The sequence below is a fragment of the Panthera onca genome, chromosome B2 (genome assembly GCF_046562875.1).
Source record: "Panthera onca isolate mPanOnc1 chromosome B2, mPanOnc1 haplotype 2, whole genome shotgun sequence".
Lineage (NCBI taxonomy): Eukaryota > Metazoa > Chordata > Mammalia > Carnivora > Felidae > Panthera > Panthera onca.
The window spans coordinates 47,877,774-47,892,036 of NC_138343.1; the positions used below are offsets into that span (position 1 = coordinate 47,877,774).

Genomic DNA, 14,263 nt, shown 5'->3' on the forward strand with positions numbered 1-14,263 from the left:
TGTAACGTTAGCTCAGTCATGTGGCTCAAATATTTTTGCTCAAAGGTACATAAATGTAATCTTGGTAAAATAAAAATATAAAATGAAAGAAAAGAAGAAAAACAGTAAAGAATCCCTAGCCATCAATTATAGAAATAAGGGAATAGAAAAATATAAATAAGATTATAACAAAAAGATTATTATTGTAATATCTCCCCAACCTAATGAAAGTTTGTCATGCAAAATCATGATGTTTAAGATCCCAAAGATGTCTGGGTATAAGCCTCACACGGAAAAAATACAACTCTCATTTGTGAAGTGAGCTTCAATGTAGAAATCTTTTTAATGGTTCATTGGCTTCAAGGCTGATTAGAATTCTCTAAACCAAAGCCCTACAATTATTGTTTGGTATTAATTAGTTGAGATATGCACAAAGCTAAGCCCCAGTAGTCTTTAAATGTCACTGAGTGTCCGAGAAAGCCAAGAATATCTTACCATCTTAAGATGGTAAGATTATTATTATTATTCAGTTATTATTCAGATATTATTTGGATATTCAGTTCAGTCCAAACTGGCCTCTGGAATACCAAAGAAAAGCCCAGAAAAGCCAAAGAATTCAAAAGACCCTGGTCACACACATCAATCAGCATTTAGGCATATTAGGTATTTTTTTTATTTTGTTTAATGTTTATTCATTTTTGAGAGACAGAGAGAGACAGAGTATGAGCAGGGGAGGGGCAGAGAGAGAGGGAGACACAGAACATGAAGAGGGCTCCAGGCTCCAAGCTGTCAGCACAGAGCCTGATGCAGGGCTCGAACCTACAAACAGCAAGATGATGACCTGAGCCGAAGTCGCCCAATCGACTGAACCACCCAGGTGCCCCTATTTGTATATTTTTAAATCATATTATATAACCACTCCTAAGGAAATACTTGCTAATAGTTTTGTAAAAGAGCCATTGCAATTTGGGACATTTAATTGAAGGGCTAAGCCCAGCCTCTCTGTCATAGTCAGTTGGTGAGACCGTCTAGAGGAAAGCCTATGCCTTCCCCTACTCAGTACACACATTTGCCAGGGTCTTGCAGCCTGCATTTAGAACACTTCATGAGGTCAAGAAAGATGTGCGATTGTTCTACACACCCATGTCATAGTCCAGTGGTGGTACCATGGGTCTGACAGCGCAGTCCTGGGAAAGTATCCAGATATCTCCCACACCTACCAGGCATGGTCTCTCCTTCTGCCAGCAGCTACTACTCATTAATGTCACAGCTATTTCCTGACCACAAATGGCACACTCATAGCCCATTTCTCTGAGATGTATGTGTCAACCCAGCTTTGAACAGTTTCTTATCACCCTAAACTCCAAGTGGCCACCAATCTTAATGAACTTAGAGTCTGTATATTCACATGCGTGGTTTTCAAAAAATATTTTTGACAAATAAACAAATCAAGTTGTAAAAATCCCTATAGGATAGCTACTGTACAAAAACACATAAATAAAGAAAAATTAAAAACCAAAGAAAGAGAGAGGAATGGAACCAGGGAAGATTCACAGGAAAATTTCAAATTATAATGTTTCTTTTCTTAAAAAAAAAAAAAAATCAAACATCTCCTTCCAGGAAGATAGAGTAGACATACACATTCCTCCTACTAAGTACAACTAAAACCTCTCTACATTACATATATTAAAATAAAAAAGAAGGGGTGCCTAGGTGGCTCCCAGTTGAGCATCTGACTTCAGCTCAGGTCATGATCTCATGGTCTGCGAGTTCAAGCCCCATGTCAGGCTCGGTGCTGACAGCTCAGAGCCTGGAGCCTGCTTCAAATTCTGTGTCTCCCTCTCTCTCTGCCCCTCCCCTAGGCACGCTCTGTCTCTCTCTCTCAAAAATAAATAAACATTAAATTTTTTTTAAAAATAAAATAAAATAAAATAAAATAAAATAAAATAAAATAAATGAAAAAGAAGACTCTGAAAGATGGGAAGATTAAGACTACTTAGGGACTTCAGAACCCCCAAAAGGACAAGGTGATGAGACCTGTTTTCTTTTTATCTCTTATATCCCAGACTTAGAGCCAAAGATGCTGATACTTGAAAATTGCCAAAGGATGCAGATCAAAAAAACAAAACAAAACAAAACAAAAGCAGTCTCTCTCTAGCCAAAGGAGCAGGAAGAAGGAAGCCTATCAGAACAGAAAACTTTTAGACATCAACCACATTACTGCACCTAAATACCACAGGAAAAAAAAAAAAAAAAAAAAAAAACCAACCCTGTGGCCCCACTTACACCAAGGCGAGCAAAGGACAAGTGGAGAATGTAGACTTTTACCCTCACCAGGCTATCTGAGGTATACCAAAGCTCCCCTCAGCACACACACATACTACCCCAATAAGGTGATGTCACAGAAGACTGAGCAGGGAGCTGGGACTTCCATCCACACTGAGCCAGTAAGGAGACACCCCCCTCAATTTTAGTGGAGACCAAGTGGGCATCCCAGACTTCCACTCTCATCCAATATTAATCAGACACTCCATTCTGCATGGCTGAGTGGCATCAGGGGCCTAGTAAAGAGTCAAGATTTTCACCACCACCCAGCAGTAATGAGCCAACCCTCTGTGATATCAGCAGGGCTGTGTGATGAGTAATATGTATAAGAGGCATTCCTATCTTTGTCAGTCAGGATGGTTATCAGTAGAGGGCCAGTAAGGCAAACAGAAACTCAGCCTACCCAGGAACACTGAGGAGCCCTCCCCTGGTCCCTCTCCCTCTGGGTCAAAGGAAGCCTAGTCGAGAAACTGAAGGTCCATTCTTAAATATCAATACCATGGCAGCACCCTCTGTCATTCCCCTGCCAGAGCAGTGTGACTGGGAGGTAGCTAAAACAAAAGGTTGAATTAAGATCCAGAGTCTTACAATATTCTAACTGTCCACGTGTCAAATAAAAGTTATTCATCATACCAAGAACCAAGAAGATCTCAACTTAAATGTAAAAAGATAATCAATAGATGCCAAAATCAAGATGAAGGAGGTATAAGATATATTTGATAAAGATTTAAAACAACCATCAAGAAAAGGCTTGGACAAGCCATTATGAACATGTGTGGAACAAAAATTACAAAGTCTCAAGTTAAAAAGAGAGAGAAGGGAAAGATAGAAGAACCAAACGGAAATATTAGAACTGAAAAATACAACAGCTGGAATTTTAGAAAACAACTCAATGGATGGACTTAATAGCAGCATTGAAGGGACAGAGAAAAGAATCAGTGATCTTGAAGATAAAACATAAAAATAAAAAATAAACCAATCTGAACAACAAAGAAAATATACTTTAAAAAAAGCAGAGCTTCATGCACTCGTGGGAGTATAATAAAAGATCTAACATCTGTGTCATTGGAGTCCAAAGAGGGCAGGTAAAGAAGTACTCAGAGAAATAATGGCTATAAATTTCCAAAATTTGGCAAAAGACATAAAGTTACAGATTCAACTAAGCAAACCCCAAATGAGATCAGCCCAAAGAAATCCACACCAAAACACATCACAATCAAACTTCTCAAAACTAAGGGCAAAGAAAATATCTTAAAAGCAGTGAGAGAGAAATAACACCTTAATTTGCGGGGGGGGGGGGGGGGGGGGGAACAATTTGAACAACAGTAGATTTTTCATCTGACATCACAGAGGCCAGAAACAAGTGTATAGTTTTCAAGTACTGAAAGAAAAAACAACAACTGTGAACTCAAAATTTTATATTTAGAGAAAATATCTGTCAGGAATGAAGGTGAAACCAATACTTGAGCCCCAACATATCAACAACTATATTAAATGTAAATTGCCTGAGTATCCCCACTAAAAGACAGAGACTGGCAGAATGGACTAAAAGCATCAGCCAATTCTATGTGTACACAAAAAGGTAAGTTGAAAGTAAAAGACAGCGAAAAGATAAATTATGCAAACACTAATCAAAGCAAAACAGGAGTGGCATATTACTAATGAAAGAAGTCAAGCTGAGAAAGTTATATGCTATGATTCCAACTAACATTCTGGAAAAGGCAAAACAAGGGAGACAGTAAGAACATCAGGGATTGCCAGGGGGTTGGGAGAAGGGAGAGATGAATAGGTGGAAGACAAAGGAATTGGAGGACCATGAAAGTACTCTCATACCATAATGATAGACACGTGTCCAAACCTGTTACACAGTTGACCAAACCAACAGCGAACCGTAAGGTAAACTACAGACTGGGTGCTTATGATGCGTCAGTGCAGCCTCATCCGTGGTAACAAGCATAACGTTCTGGGGGGGGATGTGGATGATACGGGAGGCTCTGTGCGTGCAGAGCACAGCATATATGGGAAATCTCTGTACTTTCAGTTTTGCTGTCTGTGAATTCTAAACTGCTCTAAAAATAATTACGTTTCAAAAAGAAGGATACGGAAAGGCAAAGGAAACTTAATGGTAACAGAATTTTGAAAAAAAGAATAGAGGCGCCTGGGTGGCTTGGTCGGTTAAGCGTCCAACTTCGGCTCAGGTCATGATCTCACGGTCCGTGAGTTCGAGCCCCGTGTCAGGCTCTGTGCTGACCGCTCAAAGCCTGGAAACTGTTTCAGATTCTGTGTCTCCCTCTCTCTCTGCCCCTCCCCTGTTCATGCTCTGTCTCTCTCTGTCTCAAAAATAAATAAACGTTAAAAAAAAAAAAAGAAAGAAAAGAAAAAAGAAGAATAAAGAGGAATCAAACTACCTGACTTCAAGACTTCCTGTATAGCTGCTCTAATCAAAACTATGATACTGGTGAAGGGACAGGCACACTGTTCAATGGAACAGAATGGAGAATGCAGAGACAGGGCCACACAAATGCGCCCAGCTGAGGTTTGACAAAGGTGCAAAAGCAATGCAATAGGAAGAATATCTCTCTCAACAAACAGTGCTGGAGAAACTGAACATTCGGGGGGGGGGGGTGGGGAGAAAAAGAAAAGGAGAATGTCTACCTAAATATCACATCTTACATAAAAAATAGTTTCAAATGGATCACAGACTTAAAGGTAAGATTAAAATTATTAACTTTTAGGGGCGCCTCGGTGGCTCAGTCGGTTAAGCCTCCGACTTCGGCTCAGGTCATGATCTCGTGGTTCATGAGTCCAAGCCCTGTGTCAGGCTCTGTGCTGACAGCTCAGAGACTGGAGCCTGCTTTGGATTCTGTGTCTCTGTCTCTCTCTGCTCCTCCCCCACTTGTGCTCTGTCTCTATCAAAAATAAATAAAATGCAAAAAATTATTAACTCTTAGGGGAAACTATAGAAGAAAGTCATTGACATCCACAGATAGGCAAAGATTTCTTAGACTTGATACCAAAAGCACAATCCATAAAAGAAAACTACTGATAAATAAACTGGATTTCATCAAAACTTTAAACTTTGTTCTGTGAAAGACCATTTTAAGAAGATGAAAGGACTGACAGAAAAGATTTGCAAATCACATAGCCAACAAAGGACTCTATATATATAAAAATAAAAATACAATTAGAAAATGGGCAAAAGATATGAACAGACATTTCACAGAAGATCTGAAGACATTTGTTTTCATTAGCCATTAGGGAAATGCAAATTTAAAACATATGGAATATTACTACACACCCATCAGAATGTCTAAAATAAAAAATAGTGACAATACCAAATGCTGGTGAGGATAGAAATAAACCAGTTCCATAACAAATTGCTGGTGGAAGTTAAAATGATACAGCTACTCTGGAAAACACTGTGGCAGTTTCTTTCAAATATACACGTGCATGTATGTGCGACTCCCATAGAACCCAGGAATTATACTCCTGGGCATTTACTCCAAACACATGAAAAGTTACCTTCACACAAAAAGCTGTTCACAAATGTTCAACGTAGGTTTATGACTAATAGCCAAAAAACCAGAACCAACTCAGATGTCCTTCAGTGGAGGAAATTTAAACAAACTGTGATACCTCCATCCCACTGAATACTTTTCAACAATAAAAAAGAATGAGTTATTGAAACACACAATAACTTGGATGAATAGCTAGAGTAAAAACTAATCCCAAAGGCTGCATACTGTAGGAGTCCACCTGTAGAATATTCTTGAAATGACAAAATTGTAGCCAAAGAGATACATTAGTGGTCACCAGGGGTTAAAGACGAGGAGGGGAATTGGTGAGGGTAAAGCAGGTGTGACCATAATAAAAACCAACATGATAGATCCTCATGATAATAGAAATGTTTTGTTTCTTGACTGTAGAAATGTCAATACACTATTTGTGATATTGTACTATATAGTTTTGCAGGATATTACCATAGGGGAAAAATGGGCAAAGGGTACATGGATGTCTCTCTATTATTTCTCACAAGTGCATGTGAATCTATAATTATCTCAGGGCGCCTGGGTGGCTCAGGTGGTTAGGTGTCCAACTTCAGCTCAGGTCATGATCTCACAGTTTATGGATTTGAGCCTCTCATCGGGCTCACTGCTGTTTAGCACAGAGCCCACTTCAGATCCTCTGTCCCTCCCCAGCTCACACTCTCCTTCTTTGTCTCTCAAAAACTAATAAACATTTTTTTTAATTTAATAAAAAATATATAATCATCTCAAAATGAGTTTACTTTAAAGATATGAAGCAAATTATGAGATAGTTTGACATAATTTTATTTTTTAATGTTAGATTTATGCCATTTCTCAATGATTTTCACCTTGTGTAACTCATAAAGATACATATATATTTTTCAATTGTGTATCACTCTTGTACTTTAATTAAGTGAGATAATAAACTCTCAAAAGCTTTTTGAAGCATAAAATCCCACTTAAACATGAGTCTTTCCCAAATGGCATATACTTTAGATATATCATCTCACTGTATAATCAAAAGCCAAATGATACAGTACTTCTCTTCACATCCACTGTGTAAATGAGGAAGACAGGAGTTGGAAAAATTGGTGTCATTGATAAATTCTTTATAATTAGTTAATAAACAAACTTGGAGCAGAACCCCACTTTTATAGAATCTGTATTTAGAGTTGCCATCAGCAGAGTAGAATGAGAATAGGATACTTTGCTGATGGGGATGTAAAATGGTATAGCCCCTTTGGAAACCAGTTTGGCAATTTCTTAAAAACAAAAACAAAAACAAAAACAAACAAAAAAAAAAAAAAACTAAGGAAACTACCAAAGAACTGGAGAGTAAATGTGAAAGAGTTGACAAAGCAGATAAGAGCCATTCTGTGTCTGGTGGAGATATGAAAAAAATAGAAGAAAGCTAAGGCAAGAGGTCAGTCATGAGCATCTGTAAGGGAAATGGATGTTGGGGATGTGAAAGCATCCAAGTAGATCTAAGGAAAATCTGAAGCCGTGAATAATGTACCCTTCCTGAACATGGCATACAGAAGGCAGCAAACATCTTTGAGAAGGCAGGAAGGAGGCATGATGCTACAGTCAACATGGCAGCAGGTGGTAACTTACAAATAAGTGAGGTAGTTCCTTAGGTGGTTGCTCAGAGCCTTGCAGAATCTTGAGACTCCAGAGTGATGTAGAAGAAGTAGCCTAAAGAGGGGCATGGAGGCTCTCGGAGAATCAGAGTCCTAAAACACGTCCTGGATCAAGATGGATCACAAGCTAGCTCTCAGAAACCTTACAACCAGAGATTAAGACAGTGGCCACGTGCTTTAGTAACAAAGGTTGGAGCAATGTCCAAGAGAAGTGAGTGACATCAGCCACCTACCACTGAATACCAGTTCCAGAAGTCCAGAGACAAGACCAAACCAACCATTCCAAACTGGCAGCACCATACCTGAGGCCAAAGAAGAGAGCGAAGATGTACATAGGTGCATGCCGATGGAATGATGGTGAATTAACATTTCCCTGCACCAGACACCATTCTGGGGAGGAGGACCAGAAAGGAAGTTTCCCTTAGAGAAGAAAAACCCTCAGTATGTGTTAGCTTTGAACTGACTGAGGGGTTACTCAAATGAATCTAAATATTTACCTGAAAGATACTGTTTTAAGTAAAAAAAAAAAAAAGTAAAGTCATTTTTGTTTGTAAAAAGTAACTTTTCATCCCCCATGAGGTGCATGGGTCTCCAAAGCAAAACAACAAATCCAAAAAACAAACCAACATTATTTCCAAAACATTTTGTGAGATACTTTGCTGAGCCAAGGATCAGCTACACATATTTGTGATACACGGTTTCTCCCCTTGTGATATGTTTCAAGTGACAACCCTGCATGACATTAAAGTTTTAGGAGGAGAATCAAAACAAGGCAAAAGCTGTTTGATGTTCTCTGAGGACGGCAAGTCCTAATTGCAAGTAGCACCATGCTACAAGTCGGAAGGGACGTAGACTTAATCTCTTCCTCACACTTGTCCGGGTAAGCCATCTTGGATTTTTTAAAAGTAAAGAAAATAACATAACCTAACAAAATAATTTTTACTATCACCTAATTTATAGATATCACTCTTTATTTTTTTTAAATTTTTTTTTAACGTTTATTTATTTTTGAGACAGAGAGAGACAGAGCATGAACGGAGGAGGGGCAGAGAGAGAGGGAGACACAGAATGGGAAGCAGGCTCCAGGCTCTGAGCCATCAGCCCAGAGCCCGACGCGGGGCTCGAACTCACGGACCGTGAAATCGTGTCCTGAGCTGAAGTCGGATGCTTAACCGACTGAGCCACCCAGGCACCCCTAGATATCACTCTTTAAAAGAATCCCTTCCTAGTCCTTGGAACGCTAAGGAGTTTCTCCACCTGTATGTTTGTTTACATTTTGGATACACACAAAAGCCTCAGGGGGCATATAGGAAAACCCGGCCAGAGTGATCTATCTTCCCTGACTCAGATCTGACTCAGGCAAATGACTTTTTTTTTTTTAAGATTATTTATTTATTTTGAGAGATAGAGAGAGCAAGCAGGGGAGGGGCAGAGAGTGTGTGTGTGTGAGAGAGAATCCCCAATGTAGGACTCAAACTCACAAACTGTGACATCATGACCTGAGCCAAAATCAAGAGCCGGCCACTTAACTCACTGAGCCACCCAGGTACCCCAAGCAAATGACATTTGACAGCAGTAATTATTGTAACCATTTCCCTTTAAGTAACACAGTTTAACAAAGCCTATTTGCCATGAACATTTGGATGCAGATACTTAGATGTAAGGTATCTAAAGATGGAAATACAACTTTTTAGACCACAAATTCTGTGTCCAACAGATAATTCTGCCCCACCCCCTCATCTTCGTATACCCCTCACCCACCAATAACTCCAGAATGTATTTGCAATTCTCAAAACTTCCTTCTAAGATCTAGACTGATCTCCTTATTTGATACTTCGGCTCAGATGACTCTCAAGCATCTTAAGTTTAAAATGTTCAGAATTGAATTCTTCCCTCTTTCTCCACAAAATGACCTCCAGTGTTCTCTATCTCTGACTATCCAGGTGCTCATCCCAGAAACCCAGGAGCCATACTTGACACTTTCCTCCCCTTCGCATACTCCTATGCATTATCAAGTTACAGCCATTTCATTCTCAGATTAGATCTTAAATCTGCCCAGTTCTCTCCACTTCCACTATCATCATCCTGGTGTAGGTCACCATCAAACTGGACTCATACTACCCTCATATCAGGTCTGCCTCATACCATTCCTGTCTACCTCCAATCCATTCTCCATACTATGAAAGTAATCTCTTAAATATACTATCACTCTCCTACTCAAACTCCTAAATGGATTCTCACTGATCTAACCTCCTTTCCTTTACCTTTGAGACCTTTCATGATCTGGCCCTATTACTTCTTTACCATCTTGTTCCTCATTCACCCTCACCTACTTCACCAGACATGCTGGCCTTCTTTAAGTCCCCCAAAGGTCCTAGAGTGTTCCCTCTCAGGACCTGTGCAGAGACTTTTTTTCACCTAATTCTTTATCAACTTCCATGTTGCAGTCTAAACTCTCCTTTATAAAGAGGGTCTCCCCTGACCCTCCTTTCTAAATTAAGTGGTCCATTGTACTCTCTTAATGCTAATCTTTTTTTTTTCCTTTATAGCAAGAATTCCTCAGTGTGTAATTACTTGCTTCTGTGCTTATTAAAGTCTCTCCTGCTAGCTGTAAGTTCCGTAAGAGTAGGGACACTATTTTGTATACTATTGCAATTCTAGAAATCTAGCACAAAGAAGTTTCTCAGTAAATATCTAATGAATAAATGAATGAATTAATAATAAATTCAGGAGTTGTTTGTCACCTGAGAGATGAATAGCAACATGAGTTTAAAAGGATAAATTAAATAATCAAGTAAATAGACAAAAAGTTTTCTACCTGTTGGAGATCATCAAGAGGATGTAACTGTCAGTTGGCTCAGGAACTGGATCCAGGTGTGGAGCTTCCTCACATACCTCCCTTGTCCTTAAAACGTGTGTTCCGCTTGCCTCCCCACAACCCACCTGGAGAAGCTGCCACAAGGGTAGAGCCTTGAGGTAGTAATGTTTTGTTGAGATTTTCGGGACAGTACACATGACTGAACCCAGTTAGGTTTCCTTGTTGTTGGTTCCAAACCTCCTCCAGAAGCTTCCCGAGAATAATCTCAAACTGGCCCATGTTGCCCAGAAGGCAGGGAGACAAAGAAGAAAGAGAAAAGATAATTTATAAACAGAGGACAGGGAGACACAGAAGAAAGAGAAAACAGGGTGCCTGGGTGGCTCAGTCAGTTAAGTGTCCAACTGCAGCTCAGGTCATGATCTCATGGTTTGTGAGTTTGAGCCCTGTCCCCGTCTCTCTCTCAAAAATAAATTTTAAAAAAAGAAATAAACAAGAGAACTTACAAATGAGGCTTGTCTTGAGCCGCCACGAAAGGAGTAGATCTCCACACCTTTCCACCAGAATCATAAATGTTTAAACAGAGGCTTTAATTTTTTTTTAGTGTTTATTTGTTTTTGAGAGAGACAGAGAGAAGCAGACAGAAGGTCTGAAGCAGGCTCCGTGCTGACAGCAGAGTCCGATGTGGGGCTCAAACTCACAAATCCTGAGACCATGACCTGAGCCGAAGTCGGTTGCTTACCTACTGAGCCACCCAGGTGCCCCTAAACAGAGGCTTTAACTGGGCTCAGCCACATATACCACCCAGATGTCTCAACATCACATCACGATCTCAAGACTATGTCTTGGGGCAGCTTCTGGGAGTGGGAAAGGCAAATGAAGTGCACATTCTAAGGATGGGGAGAGGTAGTAAAAGAGCCTCTGATCACTCAGGTCGAGCTCTGGGGTCATCTGGTGGTCACGTTCTCTCAATGACCTCCTCCAACACTTAACCTCTTAAAACTACCAATCTAAAGTGGTCTGCCTTTTTCTTCAGTTTCCCCCGTCCTTGTGTACAGGGGACAATTTGTGAACAAACTGCACTGAAATTAAGGAAACCAATACATATATCCAGCTCCTATAAAACCTAACTGAAACTGGGGGCACGTGGCTGGCTCAGTCGGTTAAGTACTCGACTTCGGCTTAGGTCATGATCTCACAGCTTGTGGGTTCAAGCCCCGTGTCAGACTCTGTGCTGACAGCTTGGAGCCTGGAGCCTGCTTCAGATTCTGTGTGTGTGTATCTCTCTCTCTCTTTCTCTCTCTGTCTCTCTCTCTCTCTCACTCTGCCCTCCCCTGCTAGCACTCTGTCTCTCTCTCAAGAATAAATAAATATTTTTAAAAACCTTTTTAAAAACCTAGCTGAAACTCAGTGATGTTTATAAATGAATAAAAGACCAATGACCCATTTACAAGATGTCCAAATATATGCATGTTTGAGGAAACTGATTTCCATGATCAGTGCAAATTTGGTTAATCTGGTAACACATGTTAACATATTGGTAGTCAAGTATGTTATATGTCAATGTTGAGTATGTATATTGCTTTTGTTACAGCTTATAAAACATGTAAAAAATAAATTTCAAATCAGTCTTCCACAGAGTCCCTTATAGGGATCCCATAGAATAAAAGGTGAAATTCATGCTCAGATACCAACATGTTTCTCTAGAGGTAAAAATAGTTGTGATAAAACTTCCTCTCATAAATTACTGGCAGTACGCTATTGGAGAGAAGAGTTAAAACATTGGTGAGTATAATAAATCTTACGTCAACATTTATATTTCACTATGGTGGATATTGATAGTAAAGCTGTGCTAAAAAGTAAAATCATTTTTAAAACTGAACCAATTAGAAAGCAATAGATCATTTCCTTAAAAAAGAAGACTGTATTCTTATTCATAGAAATGTTTTCATTAGTAGAAAAAGAATCAACATTTTAGTGCGCAAAATGATGATAATTTTGCCCTAATCCCACTATTTAGCCAATTTAAATCTCCTCTGATTAAAGATAATTCCAGCATTTTAAAGATCAAAGCTTCTCTGCTGGTTGATTAGTTTCTAGGTCCTAATTTTACACTCTTAGTCAAACCATACAGTCTTAAAAAAAAAAAAAATCTAAATTTGAAAAAGCAGGAATATTACCTCTCCCAACAAAAAGAAAATAATTGTCCTTACATGAGATCACTCTTCCAGAAAGTGATAAATGCCAGTCAAAGTACACATCAATTATCCCCCTCCATTCTCTGTAGCTGAAACTCCCCACTTTTCTTGGCCAGGAACCCTTATATTGAACACAAAGCTATAAAAGTGATGCTATTTCCATGAAAGCCTCTCCAAACCCCAGAATATGTAATAAATATCCATCCTTCTATCACCCCACATTTCAAAATATATAATTATAATTCATGAGCTATTATTTCAAAATAGTCCTTCAAAATCCTTAATTCTTTAAATGAGAAAACAGATTACTTCCTTTAAATAACAATTATTTTTTCTTATCCTTAACTAACAGAAACTGAAGTTCAAAGAGTTTAGCAAATTGTGCAGAACTCTTTAACCTAGATTGTTATTTGGCTCTAAAAAGCCATGCTTTATTTTACTCTATTACTAGATGCCTCCTAAAATATTACCTGACCCTTCTTTTCCCAAGTACAAGGACGCAGCCTCCTCTAATTGTCCATATAAAACCTATATACCTTCTTTAACTGAGTCAACTTCTTTATTACAGTCTTTACAATTCCTTTACAGAATTAGTCAAACATACAGTTAACACCTAGATATGCATAGTCTACTGAGATCGGTGGCATCTGTTCACAAAGGGCAAAATCCATGTTACTAACCTTGCACAGCATCCACGACAAAGACATTGGTGCTTATCAAGCTCTTTTTGATGTGATTGACAATTCTAGGACCTCCTAGAAGATTTAAGAAAGACAGCATTTGGTGCTTCCACAAATTCTGACATGTGAGGGGATTCACGGACTCCAAACCAATTCTGAAACTCCATGATACCAATTCAATTTCTTACGATGTGAATATTCTCAAGTTTCCTTCTTTTTTCTTTACAGTGAAAGTTTTAGGAAGTTTATATGAATTAATAAAAATCCTGAGCTCTATGAAGCCAATCTAGCTTTGAACATGCTTTTATTGATCTTTCAGGTAAATCTACTGTGAATGTTATGAGCCAAACCCAGATCACCAACTTCAAACAGAATTGGAGTTACCTGTAGAGAGTTATGCTGGCAGACAGGCTTTTACTAAAGCCAGCAGAGCAGAGGTGAGGATAAAAAAAAAAAAAAAAAAAAAAAAAAAAGTTGCTTAATTAACATTTTAGATATGTTGTAGGTTGAGTGATTTAAGGCAGCTTATTAAATTCTCCCTGATGCATCCTAGAGGATATCAGTTTTCTTTCTTTTCTATATTAGAGATGTAATCAATTTGTTTCTAATATCTAAACACATTAGCATAGGGAAGGTTTTTAATAAGCTGGGATTCTTTTTAGATTCATTCTGATCAGTCAGTTATCTTGCTTGAAGATACCAATTTTACTAGGGCCAATGCAATGGGAAAATATTTTCTCAACTCTCACTTCTTGGAAATAGCATTTCTCTAACACTAAAGGAAATATTTTCATTCCCAATTTTGCATGTGGATAAAAGAAACAATAACATGATTACTCATCCCTACCATCTCCAAAATTCATACTCATATCTATTTGGTACATGTTTCCATATATCAAAATGGATTCAACTCATAAGTCTTGGGACTCTAGAGGCATAACCCTGTCATATGGCCTTTTTCTTTGGCCTACACCTAATTTTGAATCTGCACCCATCAAATAAGCCATGAAGTTCCTTGTAAGATCCATATGAAGAAAACTTTGACAACCATGCTAGGTCACAACACCCCAGTGAAAATCTCAGCCCAGCGATATACATC

General features: G+C 38.8%; 1 protein-coding gene across 7 annotated transcripts in view; it reads right to left on the reverse strand.

Annotated features, from left to right (window-relative positions):
- Nucleotides 1–14,263, reverse strand: part of LOC132667179 (uncharacterized) — a 322,994-nt gene that overhangs the window by 114,522 nt on the left and 194,209 nt on the right. For 5 of the 7 annotated variants that reach the window (XR_009605024.3, XR_009605025.3, XM_078446430.2 and 2 more), the window contains one exon: nucleotides 13,165–13,239. The exons of the other annotated variants lie outside the window; for them this stretch is intronic. The gene's annotated coding sequence lies outside the window, so the exon portion shown is untranslated. The remainder of the gene's footprint in view (nucleotides 1–13,164; nucleotides 13,240–14,263) is intronic. 7 annotated transcript variants of the gene reach the window in all.